Here is a 26438-nt window from a genome sequence, read left to right as displayed (position 1 = left end):
AACATCCCCAACACAGTGGGACATTTGTTGCGACTGAGGCACCTCCGTTGATGCATCGTCATCCTCTGTAGTTCATAGTTGATGTGAGAACTCACTCTTGGCTTGTACGTTCTGTGGGTCTGGGCAAGTGTACAATGGTACGTGTCTACTATTATAGTATCATATAGAATAGTTTCACTGCCCTAAGAATCCTCTCTGTACTTTGCCTGTTCATCCCTCCCTCCACCCCGCAGCCCCTGGCAACCGCTGATCTTTTTCCTGTCTCCATAGTTTAGCCTTTTCTAGAATGCCGTATCATTGGAACCATACAGTTTGTAGCCGTTTTCGGACTGGCTTCTTTCACTTAGCAATGTGCATCTAAGTTTCCTCCATGTCTCTTCGTGGCTTGATCATTTCCTTTGGCGCAGAGTAACGTTCCATTTTCTGGATGCACCACACTTTATTTATTCACCTACTGCAGAACATCTTGGTTGCTTCTGAGTTCGGGCCATTATGAATAAAGCTGCTATAAACATCCATGTGCAGGTTTTTGTGTGGACATAAGTATTTGACTCCTTTGGGTAAATATCAAGAAGCATGATGGCTGAATCGTATGGTTAAGAGTGTGTTTAGTTCTGTAAGGAACTGTCAAATTGTCTTTCAAAGTGGCTGGGCCATTTTGCATTCTCACCAGCAATGAATGAGAGTTCCTGTTGCTCCATCCAACTCCTTGCCAGCATTTCGTGTTCCGGACTTTGGCCATTCTAGTAGGTGTGTAATATCTTATTCGTTTGGGGAATGATTTTTTTTTTTTAACCATGAAGAACAGAGGCAAGCAAAGGACAGTCCTCCTATCCCTTGGAGAGAAAAGATCACCTGCCCCATTTTCTTCTCCAACTCAAGAATTAAGAGGCTCTGAGCTAGCAATATTACTATCCTCATCATCACTCTATATTACAAAGCAATTTTTGTTTATACTATCTTGGCTCTCATAAAAATCCTGCATTTGATAGACCTTTTGCTGCCCTTGTATAGATGGAAACTTGGAGAAAGTGGGCTTACCTGAAGGCACGCAGCTGGTAGGTCCTATACTGAGATCAGTTAGCACTTGGTCATCTGTGGTGTCTGGAACAGACCAGCTTTGTACCTCCCTCCTGGGACAGAAGACTTCACCTCCTACAGAAACAGGGAGGGGGCTGTCTTGCTCAGGATGCAGAAGATTCTAAGGCAGCACCAATTATTTCAGGGCAGCATAAGTGTGATGTGCTGTTCAGGAAGAGCTCCCTGACTAAAATTGTCCTCCACCTTTCTCACATGTAAAATGTCACCACTCTCAAGTTCCATGATATTTTGGAAAGCGCAGATAGACCTGGGTTCAGAAATCAGCTCCTCGGCTGGGTGCAGTGGCTCATGTCTCTAATCCCAGCATTTTGGGAGGCTGAGGCAGGCAGATTGCTTGAGCTCATGAGTTCAAGACCAGCCTGGGCAACATGATGAAACCCTGTCTCTACCAAAACATTAAAAAATTAGCTGGGCGTGGTGGTGTGCACCTGTAGTCCCAGCTATTTGAGAGGCTGAGGTGTGAGGATTGCTTGAGCCCAAGAAGCTGCAGTGAGCCAAGATTGCACCACTGCACTCCAACATTAGTGTCAGAGCCAGACCGTGTCTCTCAAAAAAAAAAGAAAAAAAGAAAAGTAATCAGCTACTCCATTTACCACTTTTCCATCCTTGGGTATGTTGTTACTTAAGCTGTTCAACCCTCATCTATAATGTGGGGGTAAATTATCCTCTTTAGGTTATGGTAGAAATGACGAACACTATATTTACAGCCCCTGGAGTATCAGAAGTGACTCTGCAGATGATGGCTATCTATAGTGGGTAGCAGATGCTCTAACTGTGGTGTGCCCTGCTCATTGTCCTGCTTTCCTTTGGAACTCCTTCTTCAGTGGATGTGCTTTGATGAGCCTTGTCTCTTACACTGTGATATGCACAGAGCCCAGGCTCAGGGATGACCACGTGAAGTTTGGGCTCTCTTGGGAAGAGCCCAAGAAGAGCTTTCCTGGGATGCTCTATACTTGTGGGACCCAGAAGTTCCCCTTTCTGCTGGACTCGTGGAGTTGGAAGGATGTGAGTCTAGAGCTACCAGACGCCAGCTTGCCCACCACACGAAAGACCTGCCTAGAAGTTGAGGTCAAGACGAGTGAAGAGATGGAGAGACAGGGACAGAGAGAAACGGAATTAATGACATTTCTTGAGAACCTGGTCCCAGTGATGCCCGAATCCTGTCCACTCCGACCACCAACTATCAGCCATAGGAACCAAGACATTTTTTCCTTGCTAAAGCCAATTTGAGGCCACTTGCAATCAAGAATCATGACTAATGTACTATTATCTTTTTGTTGTTGTTTTGTTTTGTTTTGTTTGAGATGGAGTCTTACTCTGTCACCCAGGCTGCAGTGCAGTGACGCTAACCCAGTTCACTGCAACCTCTGCCTCCCAGGTTCAAATGATTCTCCCACCTCAGCCTCCCGAGCAGCTGGGATTACAGGCTCCCACCACCATGTCCGGCTAATTTTTGTATTTTTAGTGGAGATGGGGTTTTACCATGTTGACCAGGTTTGTCCTGAATTCCTGACCACAGGTGATCTGCTCGCAGAGTGCTGGGATTATAGGCGTGAGCTGCGACGCCCGGCCAATATACCATTATCTTAATAAAGACCTTTGCCAGGCATGGTGGCTCATGCCTGTAATACCAGCACTTTGGGAGGCTGAGGCAGGCGGATCACAAGATCAAGAGATCAAGACCATCCTGGCCAACCATCATGGTGTAACTCCTTCTCTACTAAAAAAAAAAAATATGAAAAAATTAGCCAGGCATAGTGGTGCACACCTGTAGTCCCAGCTACTTGAGAGGCTGAGGCAGGAGAATCACTTGAACCTGGGAGGCGGAGGTTGCAGTGAGCTGAGATCGCACCACTGCACTCCAGCCCCGGCGGCAGAGCGAGACTCCATCTCAAAAACTAAAAATAAAATAAAAAATAAAGACCTTCAGAGAGCCAATTCTAACTCATTTGTTATGCTATAGGTATCATCAAACTGGTCTCCCCTGACTGCCTGCACCTGACCCATCTGTATTAATATGGAGTGTCCAAACTGGGACAATTTTGAGTGAAAGGGGAAAAAAATAATAATTACACCTGGGTAGCAGGTGTAAGCCAGACCTGTCCTGGGCAAATGGATGTGTGAGTAGCTGGGTTAAGAGGTAGGAGTTCAGAATGAAGGTTGGCAAAGAGGCTGAGGACGTGGTACACTGTGCTCAGGTTGGCACGGAACACTGAGGCCTGTGCAGCCTCCCCAGCCCGTCCAGCTTTCCTTGAGGCGATCGTTGCAGAGACAAAAAGACAGCTCCCCGCAGAACCATCTGGAAAGCCCTGTCCCTGGGCTTCTAAGGGACCCAGATGTTTAGATCCAATTCCACCAGGCCGTGTAGGAGAGACCTGTGGAGTGAGCCAGTGAGTGGACCCCCAACTAACTCCAGGATATTAGCAAGGCCTCCAGCAATGAGTTACTTCCTTTTGCCACCAGCAAGTGAAGTCTCCAAGAGCAAAACCTTTTTCAAGATGATCAGCTTAGCCGAGCACGGTTGCTCAAGCCTGTAATCTCCAGCACTCTGGGAGGCCGAGGAGGGTGGATCACCTGAGATCAGGAGTTCAAGACCAGCCTGGCCAACATGGTGAAACCCGGTCTCTACTAAAAATACAAAAATTAGCTGGGTGTGGTGGTGCGCACCTGTAATCCTAGCTATTTGGGTGGCTGAGGCAGTAGAATCACTGGAACCTGGAAGGCAGAGGTTGTAGTGAGCCGAGATTGCACCACTACGTTCTAGCCTGGGAGACAGAGCAAGACGCCGTCTCAAAAGTAATAATAATAATAATAATCAGCTTGCTTGTGTTTGTCCTGCATGTCTTTAAACCTGCGTGGTCTATGCAGTGGCTAAAAGGTAGTAGACTGAGATGCTGACAATGACAACACAGGCTTTAGGCCAGAGGCTGGCTCCATCGGTATGAGTCTTGTGGCCCTGGGCCAATCACTGCCTGCTTCTTTTAAGTGGGGCCATCATACTCACCAGGAAAGGCTGCCGATGAGGATTAGGGATCCCAGGCAGTCTCTGGTAAGGGCAGATTGAGCTTGGTGAAGCATAGTTGCTGTTATGACACCCAGTCCCTTAGTTAATCTAGTCTGTGCCCGCATTGCTGGTGAGACACAGGGGGCAGACCTCTGTTGGTTCTCCAGGTGGTCAGATAAAGGTGCAGAAAAGCAAACAGCCCTTTGCCCAGCACTTCTTCTTTAATAAATCACTGCTTAGTTCCTGTAGAAGATTCCAGACTTTGGAAACACTCACTGGAAATTTATCCTAATTATCTATTTAAAAATGGCTTTCTAAACAGGGTGCTGAGATAAGATTGCACACCTACGTGTTTAAGCATTTCTAAGGTCTCGTTTTTTTATCAACACACCGACAAGCTATGAGGCTACTAAGATGAATGACTGGTTCCTTGAAACTGGGCTTCATTTACAAGTTACTAGGTGCCCTTTAGGAGGGCAATTGCACGTGTTTAACCAAAGCCTTACAAACATACGCGTCTGAGATTCTATCCTTAGAATATAGTCACGAGTGCAGTGATGTCCTCACAATGAGTCAAACTGTGAAAAGTTGGACACAATCTAAATGTCCAAGCATGGATTGTTAAATTTGCTAATTTTAAAATTTGGTTTATCCGTACAGTTGATCCTTAAATAACATGAGTTTGACCTGCATGGATCCACATAACGTGAATTTCCCTCCGCCTCTACCACTCCTGAGACAGCGAGACAAACCTCTCCTCTTCCTCTTCCTCTTCCTCTTCCTCTTCCTCTTCCTCCTCAGCCTACTCTACGTGAAGATGATGAAGACCTTTATGATGATCCATGCCCACTTAATGAATAGTAAATACATGTTCTGTTCCTTACGATTTTCTTAATAACATTCTCTTTCCTCTAGCTGACTCTAGTGTAAGAATACAGTGTATAATACGTATACAGAATGTGTATGAATCCACTGTTTATGTTATCAGGAAGGCTTCTGATGAACAATAGGCTATTAGTAGTTAAGTTTTGTGGGGGCCAAAAGTCGTGCACAGATTTTCAGCTGTGTGAGGGGTCAGTGCCCCCAACCGCCGCACTGACCAAGGGTCAATTGTATTTTTAATGTTAAGCTACCATTAAAAATTGATAAACGAGACTTGAAAATTTTTAAAGCCTGCGCTTCCAAAGACACCATTACGAAAATGAAGAGGTAATCCACTCAGATAAAACTTTTCATGGTACGGATATCTCACGAAGGACTTGTATCCAAGAACAAATTAAGAATTGTCATAACGCAATAAGGAAAACAATCAATTTTTTTTTTTTTTTTTTTTTTTTTTGAGACGGAGTCTCGCTGTGTCACCCAGGCTAGAGTGCAGTGGCGCGATCTCGGCTCACTGCAAGCTCCGCCTCCCAGGTTTACGCCATTCTCCTGCCTCAGCCTCCGAGTAGCTGGGACTACAGGCGCCCGCCACCACGCCCGGCTAGTTTTTTGTATTTTTAGTAGAGACGGGGTTTCACCATGTTAGCCAGGATGGTCTCGATCTCCTGACTTCGTGATCCACCCGCCTCGGCCTCCCAAAGTACTGGGATTACAGGCTTGAGCCACCGCGCCCGGCCAACGATCCATTTTTTTTAAAAAAGACAAATGATTTGAAAAGAGGACTCACCACAGCAGATATACAAATGGCAGTAGGCATGGGAGAACATGCTTGACTTTAGGAGTCTTTAGGGAAATACAAATTGAAACCTCAATGAGTTAATGCCATACACTCACAAAAATGGTTAAATTTAAAAGGTTGACAACACCCAGCGCTGGTGGGAGTGGGAGCAACTGGAGCTCTACCCAAGCCACTGTCCCTTCAACCAGGGCCCTCCTTCGGTCATGATGAATTTCCGCTTTTCTTTTTTCCTCCTGCGCCATCTCCTACCCCAGTTAATCGTGCGTATCTGAAATCTGATTGTGGGCCCAGCTGCTGTTTTACCCCCATGAGAGTCCCTGTGACCACAAATAAATACCTGGATGGAGGGGGCTCCCCAACTCCAGAGCCGACATGGCCACCTCAGCCTTGCCCAGACAGCCCCCAACACCTATGAGGCTTTGCATGTGTCCTTCCTAAACACATGGGCATACACATCTGACTTCCCCAACTCTCCTCCCCAGGCAACTTGGTAACCCGCCTCACCTTTACAGACACGCACAGGTGTCACCTCCTCCAGGGAGATCTCTTCGACTCGTCTCAGTGGGGCTAAGCGGCCCTCGTCTATTCTCCCCCGGAGTCCTGGGCTTCGCTTTCTCACACACCCAGCACCCCTCCAAAACAGTCATTCTGCAGTAGTGGGGGAAGGTGCCCTGGGACCCAATTCTTAACTCTGGCAGTGAACGAGGGTACATCCACTGGGATTCCCTTTGCCTGCTGAGGATCAGAGTTGGGGGAGGAGGTTATGAAACCGCTTCCTGCTCAGAGGCTGTGTTGAGAAGTGACAACACCTTGTACGGAATGTGGGCTGCCCTTCAGTAGACGTGATGCTCAGAACCACGGCCTCCAACTGTGGCTCCTGGGGGCAGGGCTGGGTCTGCTTAGCTGTGACCCCCGTGCCCTCCCTGAGGCTGGCTGCAGATCAGGCACCCAACAAATGTATGGGTGTGGTCCACCCAACCTCAGGGAAGGGGCTCAGCACCAGGAGGGTGGCGCCCACCCTGAGCTGGGGACTCATCGTCCAAAGTCACCTACTTATCTGTCTTTTTGTTTATGTCTGCTCTATCACCTTGTCTCTCTCTGTTACTGACATTTGGCATGGGGATGACCTTAGGGTTTTATAAGTCACTGGACATATTTAACTAACTTTTTCCCTGCTGACCTGTATTGCTTCCAAAGCTGGCCTCTATCTACCCACCACCTCATTACTGTGTTCTGGGCACAGGAGGAAGCGCAGGACCCAGCGAGCCTGACTGGGGGGACCTCGGGTGGCAGCATGGCAGGACAGACAGAGATGAACATTCACCAGGGCGCAGGTGGTCCACGTCACTCTTGCAGTGAAATCATGTTTCTCGCGTTTTAGATTTTACAGAGGAGGACACAGAACATAATCACTGTTTTTGTTCATTCTAAGTAAACATCTGACAATGCTCAATTCAATGGGTTCTGTCCCCCAACACAACAATGCTGCCTTAAATAAAAAATGCCTGAAAATATGTGCCTCTCCACCCACAATCCTGGCTGTGCAAGAAACACTTGACTTCCTCGACTCTTCTCTTTCAAGTCCTTCTTTCACCCTAGGTCACTTCTGTCCCCTGCCTCCATTCTTAGAAAGCGCTGGTCCTCCTGTCTGTCCCCCAGCCGATGCTCCATGCACGGCCTGTTGGGGTGTCCCTTCCCTCCTCCGCCCTGCCTGAAGCTCAAGTGTCACCTGTACAGCTGAACCCCAGGTCTGTTTCGGGGCACGGGGAAACAGTCTACATCCCTCAGGACTTAGGATGCTCAAATCTGGTAGGTGTCTCAGGTAGGTGGACAGACAGACATAAGGAGTCATTTTGCTTCTCCTTCCAGGTGGGGGTCGGGGACAACACTTCGAGGCTTCCTGAAGCCTACTGCCCGGACTGGGGCAGATGTTTGTCCTGCCCTCTGTAGGACTGCTGGGGACAGCTCCAGGCAAGGTCTTCTCTGCTCTCAGATTCTCCTCATCCTGGCTGGGATTTCTGTCGCCCTCTCCCCATGCCTGGAGATTGGTGTTGGGTCTAGGGTCTCTCCTGGGAACCCAGAAATATCCAAGTTTCTTTTTTTTTTTTTTTTTTTGAGACAGAGTCTGGCTCTGTCACCCGGGCTGGAGTGCAGTGGCCAGATCTCAGCTCACTGCAAGCTCCGCCTCCCGGGTTCACGCCATTCTCCTGCCTCAGCCTCCCGAGTAGCTGGGACTACAGGCGCCCGCCACCTCGCCCGGCTAGTTTTTTGTATTTTTTTAGTAGAGACGGGGTTTCACCGTGTTAGCCAGGATGGTCTCCATCTCCTGACCTCGTGATCCGCCCGCCTGGGCCTCCCAAAGTGCTGGGATTACAGGCTTGAGCCACCGCGCCCAGCCAAAACATCCAAGTTTCTTCACTTCCTCTCTGATTCTTCAAGATCTTGCCCTGAGGATGCTATTCTGGTCAGGCAGGAGGAAACCTTCCTCTGGGATAGCTCATCAGGCGTTGTCCCCAGTCTGCCGGTTTATAAAGAGGGCCGGGCTTTTAGAAGTCAAAAGCCAAGATTTTGATCCATTCGTCGAGGTCATGAAGGCAGAGAGCTCATTGGCTTGAACAAGGAGGGTGGAGGTAACAGGAAACGCAGAGCGGAGACCACTTGTTGGCTAGCATTCCAAATACTATTCTGCGTACAGCTATATTTACATATGATCATTTATGCCAACTCCACTGTAAACTCGAAGATGAACGTGTTTTTTTGCAGTCTAGTTAGGACCTAGTGCAGGCTGCCCCTAAATGCAGAAACAGCTGGTTGATGTGAATTCTGCCTCCTAGGCAGTAAAATCTCCCCAGTCAGCATTCACTGAGCCCTGAGCAAGCCCGGACACTGGGGACATGCACAAAAGAGAATCCATTAAGTCCCTGCCCACATACAGCCCACAGTCTGGAAGGAGACAGATGATCATCATTAACAGAATAAAGTGCTGCCTGTTGCCAAAATTCCTACAAGTAGGAGAGCACCCTGAGCAGGGGTAGACATCTAAAATTGGCACATAAACTTAGCATCTTTGGAGGAAAGCAACTGCCTTGTGTGAGACCTCTCCGGGGCCTCACTCACGGCAGCTGAAATTGTCTCGGGGTGGGGAGGTCCCTGCAGCCAACGCTGTGACTTACCATTCTAAAAGGCTGGCCCTCATGCAGGCCATCTGCAGGAACTAAGGCATTCCCAAGCAGTGAGCCTGCTCTTGGCGGAGCATCTTGGAGAGCTACGAGGCAGCCCAGGCCTAGGCCCACCCTGCCCCAGGGCCCAGGTGGGGTCACTTTGGCAGCCTGGAGGGAGCTGGGTTCCAGGATTCTTGGAGGAGGCCTGGCTGGGGCACTTAACTCCCACGGTGCTCTGTAATGCACTCACCATTGGAGCTGCATGTGGCTACACCGCCCTCCAAGACAACCTTCCTAAGCTCTGCTTATGCCCGTAGCCTGCCCTCCTTCAGGCCTCCCCACCTCCCGCCTGCATTGCTGTCTTGCTTGGACCCTGGCCTTCCCCCTCCAACCCACCCTTTCCTCTGCCCAGAGGAGATTTTTCTAAAATGTCCATCTGATCATGCAACTCTCCGGCCCTTCACTGCCTCCCCAAGGAGATTTTAAGATAAATTCCTAACATCTCAGATTAGTACACAGCCCTTCCTCCCACACGCCCACCCCCAACCCCATCCTCTGCCCAGCTCCCTCCTATCTCTGCCCCTCCCTCTCCCTGCACATTCTTGCCTGCCAGCCCTCACCTGCAGGCGTTGGCACAAGCTGCACTTTGCCTCACTGGTTCCCGCTCATCTTTCTTGACCCAGTTCAAGATCCTTGCCATCCTGGAAGCCTTTCAGGTTCACCAGCTGGGCCAGCACCACTGTCATGAGGTCTCACAGCACTTGTTCCACCCTATTAGCCCCTGTCTCTCCCAACAAGGAGATGCCTTTATTTTTCACTGATCTCCATCTGGCGTGTGTGCACTCAAATGTGCATCCTGGGAGAAGCAGAGGAGGAGAGCTGGAGGGAGGGGGAAGGAAGGTTGTGCTGCTTGCACCTTCTCCGACTGGATGAAGCCCTTCTCCGGGGAGGGTACTGCTCATTTCCCCAGTGCACCCTCAACAGCAACCAGACAGCGGGCCCTGGAGGCAGACGGAGATGCACAGGAAGGCCCATAGGCTCTATTACGGTTTTTTTTCTGAAGAAGTCTTTATTTCATTTAATTATTTTTGAGATGGAGTCTTGCTCTGTTGCCCAGGCTGGAGTGCAGTGGCATGATCTAGACTCACTGCAACCTCCGCCTCCCAGGTTCAAGTGATTCTTCTGCCTCAGCCTCCTGAGTAGTTGGGACTACAGGTGCGGCGCCACCACGCCTGGCTAATTTTTGTGTTTTTAGTAGAGACAGGGTTTCACCATGTTGGCCAGGTTGGTCTCGAACTCCTGACCTCAGGTGATCCACCCACTTCAACTTCCCAAAGTGCTGGGATAACAGGCGTGAGCCACCGTGCCAGGTCAAGAAGTCTTTATTTTGCATTTTTTTTTTTTTTTTACTTTTTATTTTGAAATAATGACAAATTCACAGAAAGTTGCAAGATAGTATAGAGAGATCCCGTGTACCCTTCACCTAGTGTCCCCCAACGGTGATGCCTTGCATAACTACAGTAACACATAAAACCTAGGGATTTGGCGTTGCTGCAATATATGTGTATAGGTCTTTGTCATTTTATGAAATGTGTAGATCATAGAGTTCCTGGACCATACTGAAGGTTGGGCTGCAACCTCATGGCCCAATAACGAGATGCAGATGAACTGGGGAGAAAGAGAGTTTTTATTTCTGCAAGTGGGTACAGGGAGAAGGCCTGGAAATTATCGCCAGACCAACACAAAATTACAAAATTTTCCAGAACTTATATCCCTTCTTTTTTTTTTTTTTTTTTTTTTTTTTTTGAGATGGAGTTTCTCTCTTGTCATCCAGGCTGGAGTGCGGTGGCGCCATCTCAGTTTACTGCAACCTCTGCCTCCCAGGTTCAAGCGATTCTCCTGCCTCAGCCTCCTGAGTAGCTGGGACTACAGTCACCCGCCGCCACGCCTGGCTAATTTTTTGTATTTTTAGTAGAGATGGGGTTTCACCATGTTGGCCAGGCTGGTCTAGAACTCGTGACCTTGTGATCCACCCGTCTCGGCCTCCCAAAGTGCTGGGATTACAGGCTTGAGCCACCGCGCCCAGCCATAATTTTGTACTTTTAGTACAGACAGGGTTTCACCATGTTGGCCAGGCTGGTCTTGAACTCTTGACCTCAGATGATCTACCCATCTCAGCCTCCCAAAATGCTGGGATTACAGGCATGAGCCACTGTGCCCAGCCTACCTTCTAAGCTATATGTCTATGTGTAAGTTCATTCATCTAAAGACATAAGTGACTAACTTCTTTTAATGTATAACGAAGGTCTGAGTCCTGAAGACCTTCCTATGGGGCCTCAGTAAATTTACTTCCTCTAAATGGGTCCAGGTGCTGGGGTGTTTACCCTCATCTTGTCTCCTGCTAAATCACAGAGGTGTGGGGAATTCCTTCAGACTCTCAATAAGCTTGTTTGTGGAGGCCTGGGGAGTTTCTTCAGACCCACAATAAAATGTATTTAATCCTAAATGTTAAGAATTCCTTCATTATTTTGTCATGTGTTAAGGCCCAGGAAAGGCCTAAGCAAAACTCTTGGTGGGCTCTTTGTTACATTCCAGCCTTTGCATAAGGACACTGGCTTTTAATGTTTAACTTAACCACTCAGTGCTGAATCAGTTGTTACGGAGGCTTGCATTAGTGAGAACTGGCCTGCCACAATAGTAACCACTGCCACCATGGAAATACCACCTCCCAAGGCGACTGGTGCTACCCCTCAGTCATCCTCCCCTACCACCCTTCACCTGGCAACCACTCACCTGTTTTCCATTTCTAAGATTTTGTCATTTTAAGAATGTTATATGGGCTGGGCATGGTGGCTTATGCCTGCAACCCCAGCACTTTGGGAGGCTAAGTTGGGCAGATCGCCTGAGGTCAGGAGTTCTAGACAAGCCTGGCCAACATGGTGAAACCCCATCTCTACTAAAAATACAAAAATTAGCCAAGCGTGGTGGCACATGCCTGTAATCCCAGCTACTCGGGAGACTGAGGCAGGAGAATCGCTTGAACCTGGGAGGCAGAGGTTTCAGTGAGCCAAGATTGCAGCACTGCACTCCAGCCTGGGCGACAGAGCAACACTCTGTCTCAAAAAAAAAAAAGAAAAAGCATGTTGTATGGCCAAGAGCAGTGGCTCATGCCTGTAATCCCAATACTTTGGGAAGCCAAGGCAGGAGAATCACTTGAGCCCAGGAGTTCAAGACCAGCCTGAGCAACATAGTGAGACCCTCACCTCTACAAAAAAGAAAAATTAAAAATTAGCCAAGTATGGTGGCATGCACCTATAGTCTCAGTTACTTGGGAAGCTGAGGTTGGAGGATGCCTTGAGCCCAAGAGTTCAAAGTTACAGTAAGCTATGATCACACCACTGCACTTCAGCCTGGGTAACAGGGCAAGACCCTGTCTCAAAAAGAAAGGAAAGTTGTATAATGGAATCATAGAGTATGTGTTTTCACTGAAAACCACACCTTTGAGAGCCATCCAAGCTCCAGGCTGTTGTATCTGTTAGTAGTTCATTCTTCAGCATTGCTGAGTAGTATTCCATGGTGTAGGTGAATGGATCACAGTTCAACCATTCACCTATTGGGAAACATGTACATTGATTACAGTTTTTGACTATTGCAAGTAAAACTACTTTGAACAATGGTGTACACATCTTTGTGTAAACACAAGTTTTCATTTCTCTAGATAAATACCCAGGAGTACAACTGCCAGATCATATCACAAGTATATGTTTAGTTTTCTACGAAATTGTCAAACTCTTTTTCCAGACTGGCTGCACCATTCTCCATTCCCACCAGCAAAGTATAGGAGATCCAGTTTCTCTGTATCCTCACCAGCATTGGGTGATTTGATGTTGTCACTGTTTTCCATTTTAGCTGTTCTAATAAGCATATAGTGATATCTCATCATGGTCTTAATTTGCATTTTCCTAATGGCTGATGATGCTGAACATCTTTTCATGTGCTTGTTTGCCATCTGTATCTCCTCTTCAGTGAAATGTCTCTTTATGGCTTCTGCCTAATTTCTAATTGGATTGCTTCTTTTTTTCACTGTTGAGTTTTTCTAGATTCTAGATAATAGTCCTTTGTAGAATATGTGGTTTGCAAGTATTTTCTCACAGTCCATAGCTTGTCTTTTCATCCATCTAAGAGGGTCTTTTGAAGAGCAAAATTTTTTAATTTTGATGAAATTCAGTTGATCCATTTTTTTTTCTTTCAAGGATTGCACTTTTGATGTCATATTTAAGAACTCTTCACCAAGCCTTAGGTTCAAAAGATTTTTCCGTATATTGCCTTCTAAAAGGTTTCTAGTTTTATAACTTACATTTAATCTATGATCCATTTTGAGTCAGCTTTTGCAACAGATGTGAAGTTTAGAGCAAGGTTTATTTTTTTGCCTCTCAATACCCAATTGCTCCAGCACCGTTCATTGAAATGACTATCATCCTTCCATTGATAACCTTTGCACCTTTGTCAAAAATCAGTTGGCAACACTTCTGAGGGGCTATTTCCGGATTCTCTTTTTTGGGAGTGGTTCTCTATGTTGTTCCTCTAGCTATGTGTCTGTTCCTTTGCTGATCCCATGTAGAGCTAATTACTGTACCTATGTGAAAGCAGGTAGAGAGGTTTTTCCCCAATTTATTCTTCCTTTTTGAAGTTGCTCTAGCTATTGTATAATAAAGAATTTGATTGGCTTTTGTCCCTGATTCCTGGGAAGGAGACTAACTCCTCAGAATTTTCCAAGGACGGGGAATGTCTGTTATTCACAAGCGCCTTGGATCCCACCTGGGTTTATGAAGAGAGATGAAAGGATTCAGGATAGGGCTAGTCACCAGAAAGGCCAACCATGTGGTTAGAGGGTCCAGGCTTTGAGCCAGCTCAACCTCCACAGAAAGGAAGGGGCTGGAGAATGCATTCAATCAGATGATCCATGTTCAATCAGTCATGCCTTTGTGACGAAACTCCCAAAGAACGTCTGGACACAGAAGCTCGGTGGAGCCTCCAGATTGGTTAACACATCGGTGTACCAGGAGCATGATGCATCCTGATTCCACACGGAGAGGACACAGAAGCTCCACATCCAGGACCTCCCAGGCCTCTCCGCATGTGTCTCTTCATGTGGCTTTTCCTGATTTGTATCCCTTATTTTAAAAAACGGTAATCATAAATATAGTGCTTTCCTGAGTTCTGAGTGCCATTTTAGTGAATTCTTGAATCTGAGGAGGTCATGGGAAACCCCCAGGTTTGTAGCCAGTTGGTCAGAAGTGCAGGTGTTCCGGGAACCCCACTGTGGCTGGTGTCTGGAAGAAAGCAGTCTTGTTGAGGTCCATGCCCTTTAATTTGTGAGGTCTGTGCTAACTCTGGATAGCTTCTACCAGAATTGTCCTGCAGTATACCTCACTGGTGTCAGAATAGTTTGGGTTGGTTGAATGGAATAACTGTTCCAGGCCCTTTGCCTTTCCATATAAATTTTAGGATAATCCTGTCCGTATTTACAAAATTTCCAGCTGGGATTTTGATAGGAATTGCATTGTATATCAGTCTGGGCAGAACTGACGTCTTTTCAGGGTTGAATCTTCCAACCCATGAACACTACATATCTTCCATTTATTTAGATCTTCTTTGACTACTTTCATTAGAGTTCTCTATTAGATAATCAAGTCATTTACAGATAGGAATAGTTTTATTTCTACCTTTCTTCTCTGTATGCCTTTAATTTCCTTTTCTTGACTTACCGCCCTGGCTAAAGCCTCCAGTACTATGTTGAATAGCAGTGGTAAGAGTGGGCATCCTTGCCTTGTTCCCAATGTTAAGAGAAAGCACCAGTCTTTCACCAAGTATATTAGCTGTAGGTTCCTTGTAGATGTTCTTTGTCAACTTGAGGGAGTTCTCCTAAATTTCTAGTTTTCTGAAAGTTATCATCATAAACAAATGTTGAATTTTGCCAAGTGCTTTTTCTAGATCAGTTGATAGGATCATATGATTGAATATTAAACCAGCCTTGCTGGAATAAATCCCACTTGGTCATCATGTATAACCGTTGTATATACTGCTGAACCTATTTGCTAATATTTTCATTAAGAATTTTTGCATCCATATTCATGCCATATATTATCATCTAAACATTTAACATCAGTATTTTCTGAGTGAATCATTTGAGAATATCTTTTTTGTAAGTTAAGTCAATGAACACTGGATTACACACTCACGAGTTTATTTTTCCCACATAATAATAAGTCTGCAGAAAGGTAGCCTTGGGCAGATGCAACTGTGCAAGGGTGCCACCAAGGACAGAGGTTCCTTCCGTTTTCCAACTCAGTCTCTCTGATAACAGTTTGTGAGAGATTTGTCCTCACAGCTGCAGGACAGCTGCTGTGCCTCCTGCATTAATTAGGGAGAGGGGAGGGGCAAAAAGTAAAGAGTCAAAGCGACAGCCCCCCAAGGGTGTCCGTTGTACAGATATCCAGAAGCCCCATCCAATGAGTGCCTTTTGCTTTCATCCTGTTGGCCAGACCTGGGTCACACACCTTGCTTAGCAACAAGGAGATTTGGGAAAGTGAGTATTAAAGCAGACACCGCACTCTGACCACCCTGCTGAGAGTGTAGAGGGAGGCAAAGTAGGTAATTGGTGCAGGCGCCCTGGATTACCTGCCTGACCACATGACAGCAAGGTCTTGTTGGCCACATCTGCGTGGAATTTCAGTTTCTGTTTGAGATCGTACTGGCACCAACCAGAATTCTGTGTCTCAAGGTAAATATAAGAGAACAGGACAGATTTCATAATGTCAAAGTTGGCGTCAAGTCAAGAGAAGGCCGAACAACTTCATAATGCCCCATTAAAAAGGCTTCACAATAGTTTGGGTAAAGTAGTTGGAGAATTGAGTCTTCTCCTGACAGCAAGTTCTACGGGCATGCCAGCTACAGCCTGTGCCTCTGCAAAGAGGATAATAAAGCAATATCCTTCATCACATTCAATTTATGTTGTTATTTTTATTTTATGGGTTTTACCGATTTTTTTCTAACTTTTCCTAATGGAAAATCTGAAAGTAAATAAATGGAAAAAATAACACAACAAACACTCATACACCCATGACCTCCATGCAACAGTTGTGACCACTTTGTCACACATATCTGTGGTGAAAAAGTATACATTTATTATCAATAGATATACAAACCATTTGAAAGTTCATTGCAGGTGACACTTCACTCCTAAAGATTTCAGTGTGGGCCAGGCATAGTGGCTCACGCCTGTCATCCCAGCACTTTGGGAGGCCCAGGCCGGTGGATCACCTGAGGTCAGGAGATCAAACCCCGCCTGGCCAACATGGCAAAACCCCATCTCTGTTAAAAAATACAAAAATTAGCCGGATAGGGTGGCGTGCGCCTGTAATCCCAGCTACACAGGAGGCTGAGGCGAGAATCGCTTGAACCTGGGTGGTGGAGGTTGCAGTGAGCCAAGATCGCACCACTGCACTCCAGCCTGGGCAACAAAGGGAGACTCCGTTTCAAAATAAATAAATAAATACATAAATAAAGATTTCAGTGTGCATCACCTAAGAGTTTCTACATAAACACACTGCCATTATCATGCCTTAGAAATTTAACAATAATATGTCTATTATCTAATATCTAATCCACATTAAATTTAATTTAACTTTACCAGTTGTCACACTGGTGTCTTAAAAACAGGATTCAGTTAAGGTTCACACATTGGATTTGTTGCTGGGATATTTTAGGCTGTTTTGAACAGCCCCCACCAGCTTCTGAGACGGTACGATACTACCTGTTTGAGGAAACCAGGTCAGTTTTCTTAAAGAATGTTCCATATTCTGCATGTTCTTTCCTTGGCCTTTGGTTTAACTTGCTCCCCTGGACTTATCACAAACTGGAAGTCAGCTCTGGATCCTTTCCAGCAGACACACTTCACACTGCATCACAACAGGAGGTGCCTAATGTCAGCTGGTCCTGTTGTTAATGAGACTCGGGTTGATCACTTGGCAGAGTTGGTGACAACCTGCTCCTTCCGTCGTCAAGGTTTATTTTCGTCTTGCAATTAGCAGATGAGCTGTGGGATGGTCATGTGGCACCATGCGAGTATCCTGACCCCCAGCACGCTCTAACCAGTGGCTTACCCATCTCTGGAGGATCGATTTCCAAATGAGTTATTTCACCAGGGTTTGCCAAGTGGTTATTTTCTAATTCTGTCAATCTTTCTAAAATGCAGCCTTGCTAAAAAGATAGTATAAATGCTTCATTCCTTCTCTTTATTTCCAGAATAAGGAATTGATAGAATAGTCATCGATGGGGGCAAACGAGATGGGTTTCCCCTCTTTCTTTCTCTCTCTTTCTTTTTAAACTTGCTATGGACTCATGGGTTTCTATTTATTCTATGTTTCCAAGCAATTCAGTCCTTATTCTTTTTGATGCTCATATTATCTCAAATCTGGCCAGCGGGAATCCCTTCTAGCTGGTTCCTTGTCCCTTTGGTATGTCCCTATTAGTCTTTGAAAGTGATTTAGTGAGGGTTCCCTAGAGAAACAGAACCCAAAGGAGGGGTGTGTGTGTGTGTGTGTGTGTGTGAGAGAGAGAGAGAGAGAGAGAGAGAGAGATACATGTACATATATACATATATATACACACATATGTGTTTTTTTTAAGGACTTGCTTCACACATTTGTGGAGGGAGGCAAGTCTGAAACCTGTAGGGCAGGCCAGCAGGCTGGACATGCAGGCAGGGTTTCTATGCTACAATCAGGCAGAATGGCTTCTACTCCAGGAAACCCCAGTTTTTGCTCTTGAGGCCTTCAACTGATAGGATGAGGCCCCCTCACACTATCAAGGGTAAACTCCTTTACTTAAAGCCAATGGATTATAGCTGTTACTCACATCTACAAAACACCTTCATGGCAACATCTAGACTCCTATTTGACAAAACGACTGGGCACCATAGTCTAAGGTGACACACGAAATTTTCCAACACAGAACGTTCCCTTTTTTCCTGACATACTTCAGGTTCATTGATATAGATTAAATCTTTGTGTCCCCTGACAAAATTCATATGTTGGAATCCTATCCCCCCATGGAGAGGATCTGTAGATGGAGTCTTTAGGAGGTGATTAGGTCATCGGATTAGTGCCCATACAAAACAGACCTCAGAGAGCTCCCTTCTGCCTTCTGCCATCTGTGAAGGCACAGAGAGAAAACGGCCATCTAGGAACAAGAAAGTGGGCCCTCACCAGACACCAAACCTGCTGGTGCCTCGATCTTGGACTTCCCAGCCTCCAGAACTGTAAGAAGTAAATATCTGCTGTTTATGAGTCACCCAGTCCAGGTAGTTTGCAGAAAGTTGACATTTAAAAAGCCATGTTAATATTTCCAATTCAGCTTTCATATTATAGAGTTTCTTCCCCTTTAACTTTTTTTTAAATTTTATCTTCATATCTCTTTTCCCTCAAGCTGAAAAATCTTAGTTTCGGTTAGTATTTTTACTTATTTACTTTCACCTACAACATGCATCAAATAGTTTCAAAATGACAACACTGATATTACTTGGAGGACTAAAACTAGCAAGTGACGTTTAAGACTTGTTTTTCGCTTTTTGACCTTGGAATACGTCAGCATACTAAACCTGCTGAACAAAGACAAAAACAAAACAATAAAAGAAAGCCTTATGCCTGCTAGTGATATTATAAATTGTTCACTTTCATTAAAACATTATCAGCCCTCATGTTAAATTCATGTTGTTCTTTTGTATTTTATTGGTGTTGTATAATTGTTTATACATGATTTCTAAATTTGCTTTGGTTTTATAGTATTGTAAGAGCTATCAGTGTAAGAAGTTTATGCTTAATTTTATATTTATATACCTTTAAAAGACATAATAAAACCATTTAGGCCATAGTTTCAAGTAAACATGTCACAGTGAAGTTTGTTGTAGTCTTCTTTCCTGAACAGCAAGAAAATGTACAAAGTTAGTTTTTAACAATTTATAAATTTAGTTTTTTAATATTTTTATAAACGAGTTCTTTATAATGAACCTGTATCATTCTCACAAATTAAAAATAATAATATTTTAACAAGCCATTTTTAAATATAATTTAAGCCCACACTTCCACATTTGGAATAAGTGGTAAGTTTTTCCTCTAAAAGATGACAAATACGACCACAGGCCCAGACTTGGCTTTTGTGAGTCAACTAGTAACTGCAAGTGACCTGAAGGTGAGCGGTATTTAAACGTATGATGAGGTTAAGATTTGATTTATTTTACATATATATCTTCTGTTGTGTGTGAGGTGTTTTTTTTTTTTTCAATTTTGAATAATACGTGTCCAAATTGAGAAAAAGCAGAAAACACAGACAAGCTGAGTAAAGAACAAATGTTCTGATTCAGGACTAATAATAAATCAGTGCCTCCCTAGAAAGAAAAGGCAGAGAGGAAGGAGCCCCAATGCCCCGACGCATTCCCAAGACAGAGTGAACTGTTTGCCCATGCTGCCCTGTGCCCCTCAAAACCCTGGTCCAGCCATGGCTGCTACAGCCATTCTGAGCCTGAAAGCCACATCAGGGGTGCTGAGCGCTGCTGCTCAGGCCACACACATAACCACAGCCTGCTCACTTCCATCTGGTTGACCCAGCACGGGGGATGCTTCAATCTAACATTTCGGTTCCTGCTGCCTACAAATATATCTCTGTCGACGCATATATCCTCAGACACATGCGTATTTTTTCTCTTTGTCCTTCACTCTGTTCTTTCCCTCTGGCCTCCGCACAGGACCTCGCGAAGCCAGACCATAAGATCTACAGGGGCTCTCAGACGCCACCGCATCCAACAGCTCGGTACGGAGACAAAAGCCAAGGTCCAGGGAGGGAACTAGCTGAGGGTCACACCTCCGATAACACCAACCTCCTGCCCCAGGCCCACATTCTGCACTTGGCCTTCCTCTGTCGTGTACTGTATTCCAGGCACATTCCTGACAAGCCCCCAGAATGCCTCTACCGCACAGTCCCATCAGAAAGAGGAGGGCAGGAGGACCTAAGGCAGACTGCAGGTAGGAAAGTGAGGATTTCAGCCCCTGTCCCTTGCCACCTCCCCTAAAGAGCCTGGGAAAGGCAGAGACTTGCTTTGCTAGCTTCTCCTGCAGCGGAGTGGACATTTGACACAGCTCTGGGAAATGAGACTTGAGTGAAAATCTTCCAGGATTGGGAAAGGTTTGTTTTTTCTTCCCTTTTTTTTTTTTTTTCAGAGGCAGGGTCTTACCCTGTGACCCAGGCTGCAATGCAGTGGCACAATCATGGCTGATTGCAGCCTCAACCTCCCAGGCTCCAGCAATCCTCCTACCTCAGCCTCCTAAGTAGCTGAGACCACAGGTACATGCCACCACACCCAGCTAATGTTTTTATTTTTTGTAGAGATGGGGGGAGGGGCTCACTAAGCTGTCCAGGCTGGTCTTGAGCTCCTGGCCTCAAGTGATTCTCCCGCCTTGGCCTCCCAAAGTGCTGGGATTACAAGTATGAGCCATCACACCTGGCCTGCTTTGCTTGATTAAAGGGAAATATGCAGCTGGTACCTTCTCTTCCCCCTCCCTGCTGCCTTGAACACAAATACAATGTCTGGAGCTGCAGCAGGTCTTTTGCAATCAGGAGGCAACGAGCAAGAGCAAAGGCCTGCAGACAAGGCCACACGGACATCAGGGCTTGACGGACCAGTGTAGCCAGTTCCCTGGCTGGGCGCTCCTGTTCCATGACTAGGCCTCTAGCAAAAGGATTTTCTGTTTCTTGTAGCAAAAACACTCTTCACGGATGCTTACACCCACCACTCACAAACAAATCCACTTAACAGGTAATTACTGAACGCTGATGTGAACCTGGCTCTAAGGATACAGACGTGAATGCACTGGGGCTAGGAGTAAATGTGTGTTCGTCAGACAATTCTGTAAAATAAATATTCTTGTCTCGGGCAATCGATGCATGAGCAGGCCAGCACCAGACATGAGTTATGATGGCGCTCAGCCCGAATGGTAAGATGTGTCTGCAGACCTCTTCCCTCAGGCTCCTTTCTTCTTTAAATGAGAAGCTCAAAGAAAAACAGCTGGTTGGCAAGGGACACTGAAGTGGAAGGTGAGAAGTGGAGGCACCCTGGAGTGAGAGAACACAGTGCTGGGGGACAGAGATGGACAGAGAGAGAGAGACTGGGAGAGAGAGACAGACAGAGAGAGAGAGAGAAAAGGAGAGAGTATGGGAGTGAGCAGCACACACAGGCAGGAGTGCAGCAGGTCCCAGGGCCCCTACCCCTGCCCGATAGCCCCCATGAAACCGTAACAGGCAAGAAGAGACCCAGAGGTGCTCAGACCCAGAGTGGAGCCACTGGGGACCCACAGTGACCCCCTCCTCGGTCTGTGAGGATGTGGGCCACTCACTGTTCCCTGAAACAAAACAAGTCCCTCTGGTTGCAAACAACAGAAACTGAGGGCGACTCCAGCAGCAAGGGAACAGTCTGCCATGGGTGCAGATGGAATCGAGGGGCCTCCTGGCCCCGCACTCACCTAATTGCCCCCCAACTGCAGTGCCTCATCCCCCAGAGCACCCTCCGAGCAGACACACTTGGAGGGGCAAAGGCTTCTGAGTGCAAGGGACCCCCCACCCCCAGCCCCTGAGCCCTACTAAGACAACTTCTTTTATTCCCTACGTGTAGCCGGTGACTTACGCTGACTTTTCTGGAAACTGGGACTTTAAATAGGATTTTTTTAAAAGGAAAGAAATCTCTGTTCTGCTTCTTAAAAATACCCTTTTCCCCTTTTTACTTTCAGAAGAAGGAACCAGAGAAGACTAGAAACAGGATGGAATGGGAAGGTGGAGGGAGAGGCGAAGGGGAAGTCGCGATGCTGACTGCAAGGCCCCCTCGTCCTCAGGCGTCCAGCTTGCAGGGACTGCCCCTGCCTTGGGAGAGTCCTCACAGGCCACACCTGCCACTGGGCCAGGCCACAGCAGACACTCATGACAGACGATAAGAATGACAGCTGCCCGCGCTTGAGCAGGCACTCTAGGTGACTGTTGTGCTCAGTGCTTTTCAAGCATAATCTGCCCTAACCTTCACACCAGCCCTGTGGAGTAGGTGAATCCCACCCCATCTTACAGAGGTGGACACTGGGGTTTGGAGTGGTTGAGTGACTCGCTGTCAGACAAGCTGAAATCTGACTGCAATGCCTGTGTTTGGATCCCATGCCAGAGGTTGCAAGCTGACCCCAGGCCGGTTCAGCCCGTACACAGGTTTCGCTTGATTCACACACGTGAGGCCTCCTCACTGTTTTAAATTTTATTCGTTGTCAACATTTAGCAATCAGAAGAGTTAACATTAAACCTCACATTTCTGAATTCTCTAGAAAAATTAGGACATCAGGCCTCACTGGGCCTATGTTTCCTCCTGGGAATAACTGGCTGAGCTGGGTAGCAGCCGACGCCTTTACATCAGACTCTTCTGCCTCGTTTGCCCCAGTCCTCACCACTCCCTATTGTACCTCCAACACCAAAGACAAGAATCAAAGGCCACTTTTCACCCTCTTCCTGGTCCACTCCACTCACTCACGGTATCCACGTAGCCCTGTGAACAGTGACTCTGCACTGAGCGATGCGGCTTCATGGATGGATGGATGGATGGATGGATGGATGGATGGATGGATGGATGAGGGGAGGGAGAGACGGAAGGATGGGAAGGGCTGGGGAGATTTCAGCTGCCTGCTCAGGAAGTACCTAGAGACAATGCCTAGCATTCTACAGCCAGCTCGCCAACCCCTAACTATGCTGCAGGACTGCAGGACGTCTGTCTTGACAAGTTGGTCTGCTCATCCTCTTCCCTGAAACCCAGGCCCTGAGAGTCCCAAGCATCATGGAGGCCTCACCGTTCACGCAGCGATCCCTGTCAGACGCCGCCTAGGGCACAGCAGACCCGCCACCGATGCAGAAGAAATACGATGGGGCGGGCAAGTGCCTGCCAGTGCCCAGTGCAAGGTGGGAAGTCAGGGAATTGTGGGCATCCGAGAGGCCATGTGAGCAGTGGCCACGCTGGCCCCTGATGCTGGGATGGGAGGGCCCCCGGCATCCAGAAGCAGAGAAGGGCATGGGGTGGGAGACGGGGAAAGATGGAGAGAGGAGGCATCCTGGGATGGGATGCACGTACAGGAGGACGGGGTGGGGAGGAATGAGGAAGGAAGAGCGAAGGCCTGAAAGGGGCCATGCAGGAAGCGGGAGTCTGCTGACCCCATCTCCACACCCAAGATGGAACAGATAGGGCTGGGGTGACCAAGGGACTCACAGGAAGGTCTAGTGTCCATTTCCGGCCATAGGGGAAGGAAAGTTTGGAAGTCTGCCCAAAGATTAATGCTGGAACCTCATCTTAGCCATGTAACAGGAGATCCAGGGGTGCAGGAGGGGCGTTAGCCCCCATGGGGAGGGAAGAGAAATAGGACAGGAAGGACATTGCTTGGTCAGTGTAGATGGAGTGTGGGGAGCTGAGGGATCTCATCTGTGGCCTGACTAACTCCCAGGATGAACCTGGGAGACACTGGAGCAGTCCTGGTCTGAAAGCCAGGGCAGCATCGCGGGCAGCCTCTGAGAGCCTCAGACCTGCCTGTCCCCAGTGCCTAGGTCACCAGCAAGGCCTAATTTGCAGTGGAGGCTGGTCATGGGGCTTGTGGCAATTTTCCCTTCAGCCTTTGAAGTCCCTGACATACTAATAATCTCCTGCAGAACTGGGCTGCAGCTGCTTTTCTTGCAGAAAGACAGGAGGCAGTTTGAGGAGGAACCTGCCCCTGCAGGCAAGGGCCAAAGCACCCTCCTCCTTCAGAGCCCCTGCAGCACCGTGGCCCAAGCCCACAGAGGGGTGCTGGGAGAGCAGAAGAAGATGGACTGGCCTGAGAGTGGGCAGCATGCTCTGTGGAGGGCTCACCCTGGCAAGCTCACAGGGCCCCTGATGTCAATCAGTCCCAGGGGACAGGCCTGGGGGCTCATCACAGACGCAAGCACCAGCCAGACACCAGCGCATGAACTAACAGAGAGAATGTTGCTGCTGGGGGCCTGTCCCACTCTCTGCAGCTGCTGCGTCCTCTCGCAGCAGGGGCATTGCCACAGGAAGCCAGATGACCACTCGGAAGTTCTGGGTGACACCAACTCAGTGCAAAGGGTAATGGTTGGCCAAACTCCACGGCCCTTGTCCTGGAGCTACATCCAGGTCCTGACGCTCCCTCTCAGGGTTTCTTCACACGCTTCCTTCAGCTCCATTCCTCACATTCACCTAGATGGCAGGGTGTGACAAGGACCGTGTCTGCGGACTGAGCCTGCCACTCATGGCGTGTCTGTCACATCAGCTTTTTTGGGGGCAACCCATTCCTTGAGGCCACCTCCCGGAGAGCCACTCACACGCGTGGAGGTGTGGGCATGGCCTGCCCTGCCGGCCACGGGACAGAGGCCCACCTGGCAGTGCTGGGCACATCTCCTCAGCCGCACTCGCAGATGGCTGTCTTCCAAGTTCAGGGCGGGACGCAGGTCACTGGTCACCACCGCTCACCCAGCAGGCAGGCTGAGCCCAGTTAGGCTGCAGCACCAGCCGATGAGGAGGAACACCTTTGAGAACATCCTGTCATGAACCCTCGCCCAAATGGACTTCAAGCACTAGGGCATTCGGCCTCACAGCAACAGGACGCCAGGGGTGGGGGCAGGGGTGGAGGTGGGGGTGGGGGTGGGGGCGGCGGGGTGGGGACACAATCCCAGGGGTTTGCACATCTTTCTGCTCTGCCTTTCTCACTGTCAGCTTCTAGGGCTGCCCACTGGCCTTTTAAGCAGACATCCCACCCCCACCTCCACCCCTCACCCCATAGTGGCCCTGCGGGCACCAGAGATTGACAGCCACTGGCTTAGGCATTAGCCCTTCTGCTGGGATGCACCCTCCCTTCCTCGGACTCTGCCCTGCGCTCAGTCATGCACTTCGGGCAAGCCGAGGTCTGGAGGGACGGCTGGCCACAGCCACCTTTCCCACTGCCCGACAGCAGGGTCCCATGACTGTGGCTGCATGCCCTCTTGGCTTTCCTCCGGGGGCCTCCCAGACCCCCCACTCTGGGTACCAGCACTTAGTCCTGCCTAAAACAGCAACTCTTCCGGGGCGAGGGAGACTCAAGGCAGAACCAAGGTCTCCACAGCCCCTGGCTGTATCCGCTCTGAACCCCTTCCCTCCTCCCTGGTTCCACCCTGGGCTAGGCTCTCCCATCTGCCCTGGCCACTCCAGAGACAGACGTTCAAGCTGAGGCATCAGGAGATTCCAGACGGCTTTTCTGGAAAGCTTCATTTTGAAAGAGCAGCCTGCTCAAGAAAATAAATCCCTAATAGTGTACTGTGGCAGTGGCGGTGGCATTTTCAACTTGATTATTGCTGGAACATAGGAGAGGCCTACGTTAGCTTGTTGCTATTGTAACTTGGCCAGCATGCTAAATTCCTTCATTAATTTTAATCATTTGCCAAATAATGTTTTTGGGTTATCCAGGTAGAAGGTTGTACCATCTGCTAATAAAACAGTTCTCTTCCTTTCCAGTACCTATGCATTTTGTGTCCTTTTTGAGTCAAAGGAATATCTATTTTAAGAGGTACCAATGGGCATAGAGTAGAAGAACAGTCTCTTCTTCTCATCCCCCAATCACCCAGATTCTTTCCCTGGGAGTAGGCACTGTGACCAGTTTCCTGTGAGTCCATCTGAAACCAAAAAAGAGCCCATATAGCCAAGACAATCCTAAGCAAAAAGAACAAAGCGGGAGGCATTATGCTACCTGACTTCAAACTATACTATAAGGCTATAGTAAACAAAACAGCATGGTGCGCTTTTCTCCCAATACTTTGATGTAAGGTTGTTAGCTGAATAAAAGTTCATAATTGTTATATCATTATGAAATACTTTCTTTTTTCCTTTTAATTTTGTTTTGCCTTGAATCCATTTTTATGACATTATTAGACTTGTTACCTTTTTTTTAGCATATATTTGATGTATCTTTTTTCCATCCTTTCATTTTCAATTTTTCTGTCATTTTTTTCTTTGTATCTCAGAAATAGCATGTAGCTGCATTTTAAGGATTTCTTTTCCTCCTGATTTGTTGTTTTTCATGGGACAATTCAAACCATTCCCATTTATTGTGATTACTGACATGTCAAAGCTTGTTTCTGCCATATTGTTTTATATTAATATATGTACCATGCTTTCTATTTTTCCCCGTGGTTTTCCTTTTTTATCAATTGGCTCTTCTTCATTTAATTTCTGATTAAGTGCTTACCTTTAAATTTTAACTCCAACATCTGACCATTATTTCATTTTCCCTTCATAGCCTATGTGAGTATAGTGCCCCTTGTCATTATGCTCAGCAAAGTACAAACCTTGGCCCACTTGGACTTCCATCCTCTCCTTCTCCTCCCCACCTGTAATGTT

At 47.3% G+C, this 26438-nt stretch overlaps 1 long non-coding RNA gene across 1 annotated transcript; it reads left to right on the top strand.

Annotated features, from left to right (window-relative positions):
• The first annotated feature begins 7338 nt into the window (after positions 1 to 7338).
• On the top strand, positions 7339 to 25558 carry LOC114671301 (uncharacterized). Its single transcript, XR_003721208.2, has 3 exons — positions 7339 to 7595; positions 19752 to 19816; positions 21787 to 25558. It is a non-coding gene; the product is annotated as an uncharacterized LOC114671301 (long non-coding RNA).
• The last annotated feature ends 880 nt before the right edge of the window (positions 25559 to 26438 follow it).

This window comes from Macaca mulatta, chromosome 12 (assembly GCF_049350105.2).
Source record: "Macaca mulatta isolate MMU2019108-1 chromosome 12, T2T-MMU8v2.0, whole genome shotgun sequence".
Lineage (NCBI taxonomy): Eukaryota > Metazoa > Chordata > Mammalia > Primates > Cercopithecidae > Macaca > Macaca mulatta.
Note: the sequence above shows the minus strand (reverse complement) of the source record. Positions and strands in the feature narration are given on the sequence as shown.